This window comes from Bactrocera dorsalis, chromosome 3, assembly GCF_023373825.1.
Source record: "Bactrocera dorsalis isolate Fly_Bdor chromosome 3, ASM2337382v1, whole genome shotgun sequence".
NCBI lineage: Eukaryota > Metazoa > Arthropoda > Insecta > Diptera > Tephritidae > Bactrocera > Bactrocera dorsalis.
In genome coordinates, this window is record NC_064305.1 from 29,940,868 (window position 1) to 29,953,889 (window position 13,022).

General features: G+C 35.6%; 1 long non-coding RNA gene across 1 annotated transcript; it reads right to left on the minus strand.

Annotated features, from left to right (window-relative positions):
• Positions 1–718: 718 nt before the first annotated feature.
• LOC125777112 (uncharacterized) lies at positions 719–12,580 on the minus strand. The gene is made up of 3 exons (XR_007422109.1): positions 12,441–12,580; positions 2,786–3,074; positions 719–2,706 (listed from the first exon to the last, which is right to left on the minus strand). It is a non-coding gene; the product is annotated as an uncharacterized LOC125777112 (long non-coding RNA).
• Positions 12,581–13,022: the final 442 nt, after the last annotated feature.

Consider the following 13,022-nt stretch of genomic DNA (forward strand, 5'->3'; position numbering starts at 1 on the left):
GAATAATCATCGTTACCGGTGACACTTCCATCGATCATGCAAGGTGATTGGGGATTGATCGGGAAACTCGGCACATATGACATTATCGATTTTTTCTGGTTGAATTCTTTCCACTAACCAAATAACAATGTGTGCGTGCGGCCTCGTTTTTTTCATTCGATTGAATACATCCAGCATCGAGTTTCTCCAAAAATACATTGTTTAGCAATGAAGTTTATCAAGGATAGAATTTTTTGTCTAAATACATGTGCTGTGATGTCGTGTCGATCACTTGATGTTTGTTCAGGAAGCAGTAATTTAACAATCTCTATACATTTTGGATTACATGTAAAAGTAATAAAAAGATCTGGCCGACCGTAATGACGTACATATGTCATTGCATCTTGCGCATATTCATGCATATGACGTGGACTACCTACATACGTCGCTGGAAGAATAGTTAATCGACCAATATTAGCTGCATTTCCTTCTGTACTAATTTTATCACGTAAATGGATGTATTTCTCAGAGCGCAGTTTTTCTTGATTCAACGAATTTAAACGCTCACTTTCAAATAGCAAAAAATAGTTGTCAGCAGAGTGTCGAATCATCAAACGATATGCGTAATAATTCATCGACCTCACCTTCTTTGTAGTTTCTTCACCTTAAATTAAAATAATATAATTCTTATTTTTTAGGTCTACTGTGATCAAATTGAAAAGTGGATTTTGTTCATTTCATCTCCTTCAAAGTCCCCTGCCGCTGCAATACACTTATGCCAAAGAATTTTCCAGTCATCATAGTACTTTCCCGTGGTGGTCATCACAGCCTTATTCAATTCAGCTTTTATGTCTTTTATTCAGACATAGAAAAATCAAATAATTAACGTTTAGAGCCTCAAAAAACGACGCGTATCTCAAAGGGTATTGCAATGTGTCATACCACCGATGAGTTTCAGATTTTTGTTTCAGTTGCCCAGTATCGCGACGTGTAAGTACTATAATCGCGTGTTTCCAAGTTTTCATCAACAATCAGGATTGCAACTTCATCTATTGTTGGAGCGTTAAATGTGCGTTCGTGTGTTCCAGATGGTCGTTCATCTGCTTTGATGATGACTTTGTAATCATCGTTTGGCATGCGTTCAAATGCGCTTTTAGACAGCCTGACCAACGCATAATGTTCATGAAGTAGCTGCTGCAGATCTTGAAGAATTGCTTTTTTCACTGTTGCATTTATCTCTTGACGTCGATCAAGTTGTTCCTCCATGCTGCCCATGAAGTACATTTGTAAAAATTTATGCTTTGCATCATCTAGAGGTTGTAATGATCCAATTCAATGATGAATCTATCACTGTATCTACAAAATCAAAAGCAAACTCTCCTTTTTTAGAAGTAGCTTATGTAACAAATAGGAATATATATAGTTACTTATTCATAATCCCTTTTTTGGAATAAGAATAATAAATGAACAAAAACCTTAAATGTCGGATTAAATGGCTCTGGTGGTGGATTTAATGATGGCAATTTTATTTTCCCCAGAAAACTTCAATTCGCTACAATACTCGCAAACAACGTCTGTCGGCCCAATGCGAACGCTAGTATGCACGCCGTATCCAGTGCTGCAATCGTATCGAAACGCTGCTCGATTCAAATCTGTACTTGATGTATTGAGCTCTGCGGTTTGCACGACATTTTCGCATTGTCAACCGAGCTGTCTCACCGGCTGCATCACTTTGCTGGTGGGATTGAAAAGCACGAAGTCGACCCATACCAACGCGGCGCTCTTCTCGCGCAATTCCTGCTCCTTCTTCTGTCCTGTGTCCAATGTTTCTAATCCTTGTTGCATTATGACTTCGTCTTGAAAGATTTGACTATGTTTGTCGCGGCATGGCTGTCTTAAGGGCTATAGCGGTTTAATACGAATAGGTTAATAGAGATTCGAAACAAACACATCAACCGGTCAATTTCAAAATTTTATCTACCTTTTTTCTCTGATAAATTTCAGTAAGTAATAAAATATTGAAATGATTTTTCCAAAAATGAATCTTTAAACAATGCTTATGATTTGAAATATAATTTTATGAGTTGTATTAAATTTTAACTTAGAGGAATAAAAAGTATCCTATGTCCTTACCCTGGTTCTAAGCTACGTTTCCACCAATTTTCAGCCAAATCCGTTCAGCCGTTCTTGAGTTATAAATGATGTAACTAACAACAACTTTCTTTTATATATATAGATATGTACATATATTATTATTTGTAAATACATACATATTTAATCTACCAATGAATATAGTATTTTAAAGATTTTCTTTCTCACATTGAAAAAAATATAAAAAGATAAGGTACATTTCATTTGATTTGCATAGAAAAAAAGTTTTGCGAATTTCAACGGCATGATGTTAAGCTATAAAACAAAATAGCGAAATTAGGTTTTATTAATACATACATTTCTTTTAGTAGTCGAATATCAATTCACATATGTGCCGCTTGGACTCCTTTTCTAATTATGGAAATTCTTGCCTAACTCATTCCAACCATCAGTTTTAGTTGCTGATGTGAGGATCTCTAGCGCACGTTCAACTACTTGAGTATACTCATCGTCATCTTTTTGCCCTCAACGTCTTCCTAAATTACCATATGATGGGAATGGCGTTGATAGTATATCCCCAGATATAATTTCCGACTCCAACAATGTTTTTGGAGAGCTCAAAGCCGATGGACTGTCCTAATTACAAACATTCATATGGTAATCAAATAGTAATATTTTTTACAATTTATTATGCATTATGTACATATAAACTAACATTTATTAGATTTGAAGTGAACTTCGCTTCAGCACGCAAAGTCGGCTCTTGAAATTTAAATAATAGAGCGGGGGCGTTCTTCCTGCACCTTGTCCACTTTTTGTGTAACTTATACGATTAAAGGGCGCCTGGAAGAATTCTATTTGGCTGCCACTTCCGATCAGCGCATCTTTAATATTTCAGCCACCTCATGCTATTGAGCATTTGGAAGGGTTCTGTCCATATATTCAGTGAAAAGGAAGTTTCATGTTCCTTCCTTGGATTCAACTTCTTGATCTAGCCGCTGAAACTAAAAAAATTACAAAAATAAATAAATTATATCCTAAAAACGAATCGTCAAAAAATCGTACGGCAATAAAAACCAAATTGCCAAGATCGCGACAAATAAAATTTAAATGTCTGATATTGCTACAAATCGAAGTTTGATTGGTTGTCATTTGGTTGTCATTTTATATGACCGTGGTTTGCGAAATATGCCAGCAAACGTAATTGACACCATTTAACTACCCGTTTTCATTATTTTGACAACATTTCACGCCAAATATGATCTAATCAAAACCAAAAAAGTAGGAAAGCGGAATGATAAGTAAAATCATCTTCAAGATAATTTATTCCTAATAAAACAGCGCTTCGTTACAGTCTGTGAAACTATGCTTTCTGACTATCATGATGGCCTGAAACGTATTATTAATGGCGATGAGTCTTCTATCTATCTATCTATCTATGCTTACAACCGAGAAACAGATAACCAATAGGTGACCCATGTCAAACCAGGCCAAAATTCAATGTTATGTTGATAGTTTCCTTCCTTTATAAAGGTGTGGTGCATTGCGAATTCATTCGAACCGGCTAACTGTCGACAAAGAATATTATATTATGCGTCATTTGCGTAAAGCTATTCGTGAAAAGAGGTCGGAATTGCCTGCACCACGACATTGCACCGTAGCATACTGCATTAATTCTTCGTGAGTTTTTAGCCAAATTTTCAACCAGTATCTTGTCGCCATCACCATATTCGCCGGAATTAGATCCGTGTGTCTTCTGACAATTCAGCAAACTCAAACGACCGCTCCGGGGTAGGTGGTTTGAGTCAATTGAAGACATTAATCGTGAATCGCTACGCGCATTGAAGAGTATTGGAGCCATGCGGGATTACATTCTGGGAGAAGAATTTTGAAGAATAAATTAAGAATTTTAACATTATGAACAAAGTAGCCTGGTCGTGCCAATACCCGTGGTGACTAAAGTATTTTCGCGTAATACTCCTTTCTGCGTTGGCGGCCTTTGAACTACAAAAATAACCCTGGTCGAGCCAATACTTGGGGTAATCCAAGTCATTTATTATTTAATCCCTGAACAGAGTATATTAAGTTTGTCACTAAGTTTGTAACACCCAGAATTAAGCGTTGGAGACCCTATAAAGTATGTATAAGTTATTTATTTATTTGTTCACATTTAAAACACAATTATTATTTGGCAGCGAGCCGTGTGTTTATTGTTGAAAACCAAATTAGAATTAATTACAAAAATCTTCTTACGCCTAATTTATGCTAGCAAGTCACGTTGCACGTACAGGTTCATTGAAGTCGTTGTTGTTGTTGAAAAGCCGCACTGACGTTGATCCTTTCGTTGGTGTAAGATTATTATTGACCTGAATACGAAATTTTGTTTTTCGTTTGAGGAGGATCTTCCTTGCTATCATTACAAACAGGGCAAAAAGTAATAGTATTATTGCTGTGGATCCAGTGAATAGGCTGATTTTGTATTTAGTGTTGATGGCATTGATTTGTTGGATATTTGCTACGTTAAGGTCCTTCAAATATTGCAGAGAGAGGACTTCTTCGAGATGTGCTGTAACGTCTGCTGATTTGATGATAGCTGGTAGGGGTTGTGCAAGAACTTGATTTCTATTTGTATAATTCTTGTTTTCAATAGTTAAACTTGCGTTATCGTATTTTATCATGAAGGTTCCTTGTAGACTGATAACCTCGTTGTCTATCTTCAGAGGCCCATTATAGCGTTGATAAGCAATAAACCAGGTGTTACCTCTTCTATTGTTGGTATGTGGTGGTTATTGACTAAAATACAGTTGGATGCGTAGCCCTTTAGTAGATTTGGTACGCAGCTGCTTTTCGTGATTTTTTCTAAATTATCTTGCTTACAAATTATTAAATCGTTAACATTATTACAGCTATTTTTGACACCAAATATGTCTTTATTACAAACAATTAAATTTTCGTATTCAAGTTTAATAGCCTTATTTCCTAGATTTACAGGTTTTGTTATTATTGATTTACAAAGCTCTTGACTTGTCAAGGGAAATTTTATAATATACATAAATGATAGATGATAAATTTGATGTAATTTTGACATCGCTAAATTCAATAGCTTCGATTACATTTATGTAAGACGTATTTTGTTTTTCTAATGTTTCCTTGATTACAACTAATTCTTCATTTGATAACATAAACGAGTTTACAATTCCAGCTTTCGCCCACTGGATAGAATAATCTATATTTGTTAGCTCTTCTTTAATTAAATTTAATTTTCTCTCAATACCTTTTTCTACTTCTAATTTGACCATGTCATTTGTCTTAATTTCATTTAATATTACATTAGAAATATACTTCAGATTGTTTATTCTTTCTAGAATAGACTTATTAATTATTACTTGTTGATTATTATTAACTAACAGGTTATTTATTTTATTGTTTATATTCTCAAATCTTCATGGTCTGGGGATCCGGCCAACCATTTCCAGGCTGTGCCAAGAGAATCTATTGCTCGCTTGGTTCTATTGGGTTTGAGCTGGGATAATAGGGATCGGATGGATTTTTCTTCTTGGGATAAGAATGAATAGCTATGGCCTTTACTTGTTACGTAATGTTCTATTGAGGAATGTATTTCGTTGAGCACGGAGTCATATAGGTCGAGGTTAATGGTGTGTATCAATCTGAATGTTCCGGTCTGGACCTTTGCGGTTCCTATCTCTATCGTTACTAAGTGGCTGTTCGTATAGTCCAAAATTTTAACTTCAGCATTGCACAAAGCAAGCAAGATCCTGAAAAATTGAGTGTATTATTTTTTTATGAAATTTTGTGAACGGTGCGACCTGATTTTGTTACAATCGTGTTGCCTTTGTCTTCTTGAACTATTTCTTTTTTATATCGGGGCGTTAATTTATTGCCTAGTCTTTTATTCATTGGAACGTAAATAGCGTCTTCGTTATTGTATGTCTTAAAATCAGTTCTATTCTTATTATGAAGTTCTAGGTCTTTTTCTTGTTTGTAATTCGAAAGGATTAGGTCCGACTGTTCTTCCAAAAAATACTTCTACAGGCTTTCTTTTTGTGGTGGAATGAATGGAATAATTATATTTATACAAAGACCTATTAAGAAGATCTTCAAAGTCGGTATGGATTTTCTCTGCATTAGTACATCTCAGTACTTCGGAGAGTGTTGAATGGAATCGCTCTATCTGTCCGTTTATTGAACTTTTGTACGGTGGGGTTTTGAAGATTTCTATTCCATATTGGTTTTCCAAAATGAAGGAAGCTGAACTTAATGATTTTTCGTTGTCAATCACGATTTTCTCAGGAATTCCAAATGATGTCAAGATTTCTCTTAAGGGTGTTTTTATATCTTCGGATGCTCTATAAGGTACGTCTTTTGCTTGAGCATATTTTGAGAACTTATCTATTGCTGTGAGCACTATGTTACTATTAGTGTAGTAAAGGTCTATGTGGACAAGTTGGCCTGGGTAATTGGGAATCGGAGTAGCTTTCAGGATGGGTTTTACGGGGTGTCTTTCGTATTTATTTTCTAAGCCGATTTTACACTGTTTTGTAATTCGTTTTATTTTGGCGTTCATTTGTGGGAAATAGCATCTTTCTAAAAGTTGTGCTTTATTTTCTGTGGGGTTGCGATGAGCTCTATTGTGTTCGTTGATTATTTCCGTTTCTTGTACGGATTCATCTATAATGTCTTTTGTAAATTTTCGAGTGTAACGTACCCTGTATCTACTAAAATGAATTTGATAAATTGTTTGGATTTTGCCTAAGATGCTGTCTTCAGTTTTTATGCAATTTGTTACTGAAGGATTGAGATATCTTTTTAATATGGTAGCAAGACTTTCTTCCGTAAAAACTCTTTCAATTATGACATGCCTGTGATAGGTAGGAAAGGGTATTTTAAATTGGTATGAAGATGGTTCACCTGTTGAAATAAAGATTTGATTTTTAAAGACCATGGTCTTGGGGCGTCAGTATATGAAATTAAGGTTTGAGCTGAACTTTCGTCACTGTGTTGTGTTGCTGACATGGAATTTATTTGTTGTGGTGGTCTAGAAAGTGCGTCTGCCACAATATTGTTACTGCCAGGTTTGTATTTATTCTCATAATTATACTCTTCTAATATCGATTTCCATCTTTTCAGCTTATTGTTGGTATTTTTGTTACTGAGTGAATGTGTTAACGGTTGATGATCTGTGAAAATTTTTACTGTGGTTGATCCATAAAGGTAATTCCTAAAAGTTTTTAAAGCCCATATTATGGCTAAAAGTTCTTTTTCGTTAGTCGCGTAGTTTTCTTCAGTCTTTGTCAGTGTTCTGGAAATGAACGTTATGGGTTTGCCGTCCTGCTCTAGGACTGCTCCTATTGCGTTGTTTGATGCGTCGGTTGTCAAGTGAAATTCTTTTTCGAAGTCTGGGTATTGTAATATGACGTCAGAAGATACTAGTGATTTTTTTAATTTATTAAATGCTTCTATTGCTTTATTATCGAGAGTAATTTTAATTTTGGATGAAAGATTTTTGGACATACGTCCCTCTTCCCCTCTCAAAAGTACGGTTAGAGGTTTGGCAAGTTTTGCATAGTCTTTAATAAAACAGCGGTAATAACCAGATAGTCCTAGAAAAGATCGGAGTTCTTTTAAAGTTTGTGAGGGTGGGAAGTCTAAAATTGCTTTTAGTTTTGTTGGATTTGTTTTTATTCCGTTTTTAGAAATGACAAATCCTAAAAACTCAACTTCCGTCTTTAAGAATTCGCATTTGTCAATCTGGATTTTCATGTTAGCTTTTTGTAGAGTTCGGAAAATTGTTTCAACATTTTTTAGATGGGAGTCTTCGTCTTTGTCAAAAATGATTATGTCGTCTATGTAAACGAAGCATATTTTTCCGATATATTCTCTGAGTATATCGTCTAATGCTCTTTGAAAAATTGAGGGTGCGTTTTTTAGGCCGAAGGGAAGTCTGGTAAATTCATATTTACCATTGTTGACTGAGAAAGCTGTCTTCGCAATATCCGATTCAGCTAATGGAATCTGATGGAAGCCACTTTTCAGGTCAAGAACTGTAAAGAATTTGTTTTGTCCGAGTTGAGAGAGTACCTCATTTGTATCTGGGATAGGATAGCGATCGACTATCGTAACTGTATTAAGTTTGCGGTAGTCAATTACCATTCTGTACTTCTTTGTGCGAGATGCATCAACTTTTTTCGGTACTATCCAGATTGGGGAGTTATAGGGGGATCGAGAAGGCCTTATTATACCATCCTCGAGTAATTTTGTCAATTGTTTTTCGACTTCATCCTTAAGAGACATGGGATAAGGATAATATCTGGAATATACTGGATCTTGAGTGGTCGTCTTAATTTCGGCCCTTACAACGGTAGTGTACGTTAATTTTTCGTCTGGGTCGGAAAAAAGTTGCGGGTATCTATTACATAAATTTCGAAGTTTTTCTGTCTGTCCAAGTGTGAGATGTTCCGTTCTAATTTCGATATTATTTATTGATTTTGCTGTTTGCTCTTTGATGACGACTTTTATGTTATTTTTTAATAGCATATAATTTTTTGAAGTGAAAATTATTGCTTCTAACTGCTTAAGGCTGTCATTACCTAGAATTCCATGAAAGGATTTAAGGGTAGGTAGAATGAAAAAATTTAGATTTTCGTCGTTAAGTCCAAAAAGGTTAAGAAAAGTGTGATGCGTGATTTCGATGTTCCCTCCTACTGAGCTGTCATAGAAATTTTCGTTGTTTGAAATGGGGATTTTGGCAAGTTGGGGTTGAATATAGTTCTTGTTAGAACCTGTGTCTATTAAGAATTTCAGGATTTCTCCGTTACCATCTTTACATTGAAAGTAGGGTAACGTTGAATTTGTTAACCTAAAAAATGAATGTCGGAGAATTCGCTAGAATCTTCTGCCGGGGTATTGTCGTGTGAAGTGTACTGATTATAGTAATCCTCCCATGGTTGTCCGTCTTGCTCTTCGTTCTGCTGTTCTGGATCATTAATAGTAGTAGCTTCAATATGGTTAATTCTGTGTTGTTTGTATGGTTGGTGTACTTGGTTTGAAATCGTGTTCGGTCGCTTTCCGGCGAAGCCGTTATTGTTCGGTCTGTTCATGTAATTTACTTGTTTTGTCCTTTGCGAATCATCTATTTCCATTGGAGTTGGGGGTTTGGGTTGAATTGGTCTTGGTGGTAGGTTCTGTTAGTAATTGGGTCTAGATGGCGGATTTTGGTATTGATTGGGTCTTGGTGGTTGATTTTGCGGGTAGGTTAGGTATCGTTGGTATTGAGGATACTGTTGATATTGGGGCTGTAAAGTTTTATATGCTGTTTGTTGCATGAGAGGCATTGGATGTGGTATGTGGGCAAGGCTTGGGTAAAAGGCTTGCATTAAGTGCTGTTGCTTCCTTGGTGGAAGTGGTGGTGGGTGTGATTTCCGGAATGTGGGTTGGTTCCCGAAGGCGTGCTGAGTTCTGAAGTTTTGGTTCTCCAATCTCATACACAATTGGAGTGCTTGGGGTAGATCAGTCGGCTCTTTAATTCTAAGTAATTTTGGAAGTTCACCGTTTAATCCCCTAACAAATGTATCCAATGCTTTATCGCGGTAGGTTTTCGTCAGTATGTTTACGGACTCTGGTCCTATTTCGAGGCAAGCAATTTTGTTTAAAATTAAGGAAAGATGTGAGAACACATCTTGGTAAAATTCGTTTATTGTTTTATTGCCTTGATATAAAGATGACATTTGGTATTCTAAACAGCTGATGTCGCGTTTGTCGGCGTAGTGGGTCTATTGTTTGATCCGTTACTATTGTGCTTGTTGGGTGGATAATATTCTGAATCAATGATGGTGCTTCTGCCGAAATCACCTGGTATACTATATTGCGAATTATATTGGCTAATTCTGGGGTTGCCTGGGGGTTAGTGGATGGTGGTGGTACATTGGTATTAAGAATGGAGGGTCTGATAATGGATTCGGGATTGCTCATTTTGAAGTTTTTTAACTCGAAAAATTTGATGAAGGCTTGAGAATGATCAAAAAATGTAAAAATTAAAATTGAAATTATGTTTTATTCTTATGTTACCAATTTGTAACTACGTTTTGTTTTTATTGGATTTATCAATCTCTGGAGGGTCCCTTTTGTGGTGAATCGCAGAGTTGTTTTTAGTGTTATAAGAACTGGAACTGATCCAGGTTTTTTATTTTATTTTATTATAAGCTGTACAAGCTTTTTGTTATAGTTTAAATTGAAAAAATTCTGTTTTGTATTTTTGAAGTTATACTTCTTATACGACGCCGGAAAAGGTTGCGATAGATTCTGGTTGCGCAACCTTCCATATAAATGTAACGCAAGGTTGCGCAACCTCGCTCCATCCATATGAATGTAACGCAACCTTGTCTGCATAACCAAATCATACTTAAGTCAGCGCAACCTAAGGGTCAATGGTGGTGTTGGTGGTAAGCGCCTAGAATGTCACGATGTGAACACTGGTTCGAATCTCAACAGGATTTATTTTTAATTTTTTTTTTTAAGTTTTTGCTTTTTAACATCGTATACTATACTAATAAATATTTTTCTTACTAATAGAAATTAATATTATGTATATGTATATTGCTGTGATAAATTTATTGCGAAAGCAAATGTTCTACAAATGTATATGTATATTCTATACTTAAACAAAATTATTAGAACCATCGTATGTTTCTTGCATGCATAACCAAATCATACTTAAGTCAGCGCAACCTAAGTGTCAATGGTGGTGTTGGTGGTAAGCGCCTAGAATGTCACGATGTGAACACTGGTTCGAATCTCAACAGAATTTATTTTTAAATTTTTGCTTTTTAACATCGTATACTACATATACTAATAAATATTTTTTTTTTCTTACTAATAGAAAATAAATTTATCACAGCAATATACATATACATAATATTGCTGTGATAAATTTAATTTCTATTAGTAAGCGTCATTTACCCTGGATGCGCGTGCGGTGTCGTTTAACCGTGGGATAGCGACCGCTGTCCAAGTCGCATGCTTACGAAAGCTTTTAGTGGTTGGTTATTTGTAAAAGCTATGTAAGCCAATTTCGGCGTATGCTGCGTTAACTTATATAAATGATCAGTATGTTGAGCTGAGTCGATTTAGCCATGTCTGTCCGCCTGTCTGTATGTATATTTACGAACTAGTCCATCAGTTTTCAGGATATAATTTTGCAAACGTCATTTTCTCTTCAAGAAGCTACTCATTTGTCGGAATTGCCGATATCGGATCACTATAACATATAGCTGCCATACAAACTGAACGATCGGAATCAAATTCTTACATGGGAAACTTACTCATTTGACCATACATATATCTTCACGAAATTTAGTATGAGTTAATGTTCATAGAAGAAATGTAATATAGGAAGAAATTGTTCAGATCAGCTCAAAATAGCATATAGCTGTCATACAAACCGAACGATCTGAATCCAGGGCTTGTATGGAAAACTTTTGCATTTGACGTGGTATCTTCACAAAATTTGACATGTATTACTGCTTAAAGTTACAATATAATATTTAATTAATTACGTAGATATTAGTTGTAACTAAATTTTATACAAGTTATGTATATTATTAATTTTTAATATGATAAAATTATAAGATTTTTTAATATCTTTTATGTCATTTAAAACATTAATTTATTTTTTTTTCTAACGCTGCACTTATACTCATTTTCAACTCCTTTATACCGTTAATTCATTCCATAAAATAAGTCTGGTGCTTCAGACTTAATTTGTCACTCCATCAGCAGATTGCACTGTCATTGTTGAATTGGCACAACAATAGCGATGTAAATTACTTTTTCTTCAACTTATTACTTTTTTTTTGGTTTACTTTACTACAAATTCACGATTGAAGAACCTTTACATGCCAGGAGGGAACATAGGTACGTGCAAATTTTTCGAAAAATAATCAATTACATATACACAAAGCACTTAAAAAACATTCCTGCACTCCTGATAACAAAACATCCTACTTCATAGAAGCATAAAATTATATTATTGCTTGCTACTAGAAAAAATAACAATATATTCACCCACCATTACACAGCTTAAATCACTGGCAGGATTGTGCTACGAAGTAAACCCAGAAAAGCCGTTTTTACGACTCACGACAATCGTTCTCACACAACTAATTGCTAGTCAACGACAGACTAAATCGCGTAACACAACCCTCTCAGCCAACAAAACACGGCATATCCAGTGACTTTTGTGACTTTGTTTTTTTTCTGAGTTTGCCTTTAAAACTTAAATTTTTTCTATCAAAACGAAATCAGCGTTGCAATCAATGAAACGAAACTTTTATAAATCGTTTGTAATTGCATACCCGTTACTTAACGCGTCCAACACACCAATTATTCTGGCCAAGTAAAACAAAACCGGCAACCGACAAAATGCACGCCCGTGTCCTTGCCACACAACAACGGCTGGACGCGTATGCATTTCCATCCTCCTGCAACAGCAAGACCAGAAGCTCTGCTTTGAATAAAAATTTTACGAAAAGTACAAGAATTAGATGCGTAATCCATTACTCACTTGTCGCCGTATTTTACTGTCGTCGCTTTAACACAAACTGAATTGTGCCTTCATATAACAGTTATTTAAATAGAAAGTGCAGCAAGCGCTAGCTGAGCCATCGGGAATTCGCGGCTACCGGTTAAACTTTCATACCATATATTGCTTATGCAAAACGTTGTTATGATGGAGGGTGGAACAACTGTTGATTTGGTGAGCGCAAGGCTTCTCAATAACGTTCGCTGAGAGCTTACAATTTATACCGTTAAGGTTCTGTAATGTAAATCGCCGGTTAATTTGCTAGTACCAGTAAGTTTTCGTGAGTTTTCAAACAGCTGAACCACCTGAATGTGGAGGATGGAAGCAAGTGTTGATTTGCTGAGTGCAAGGCTTC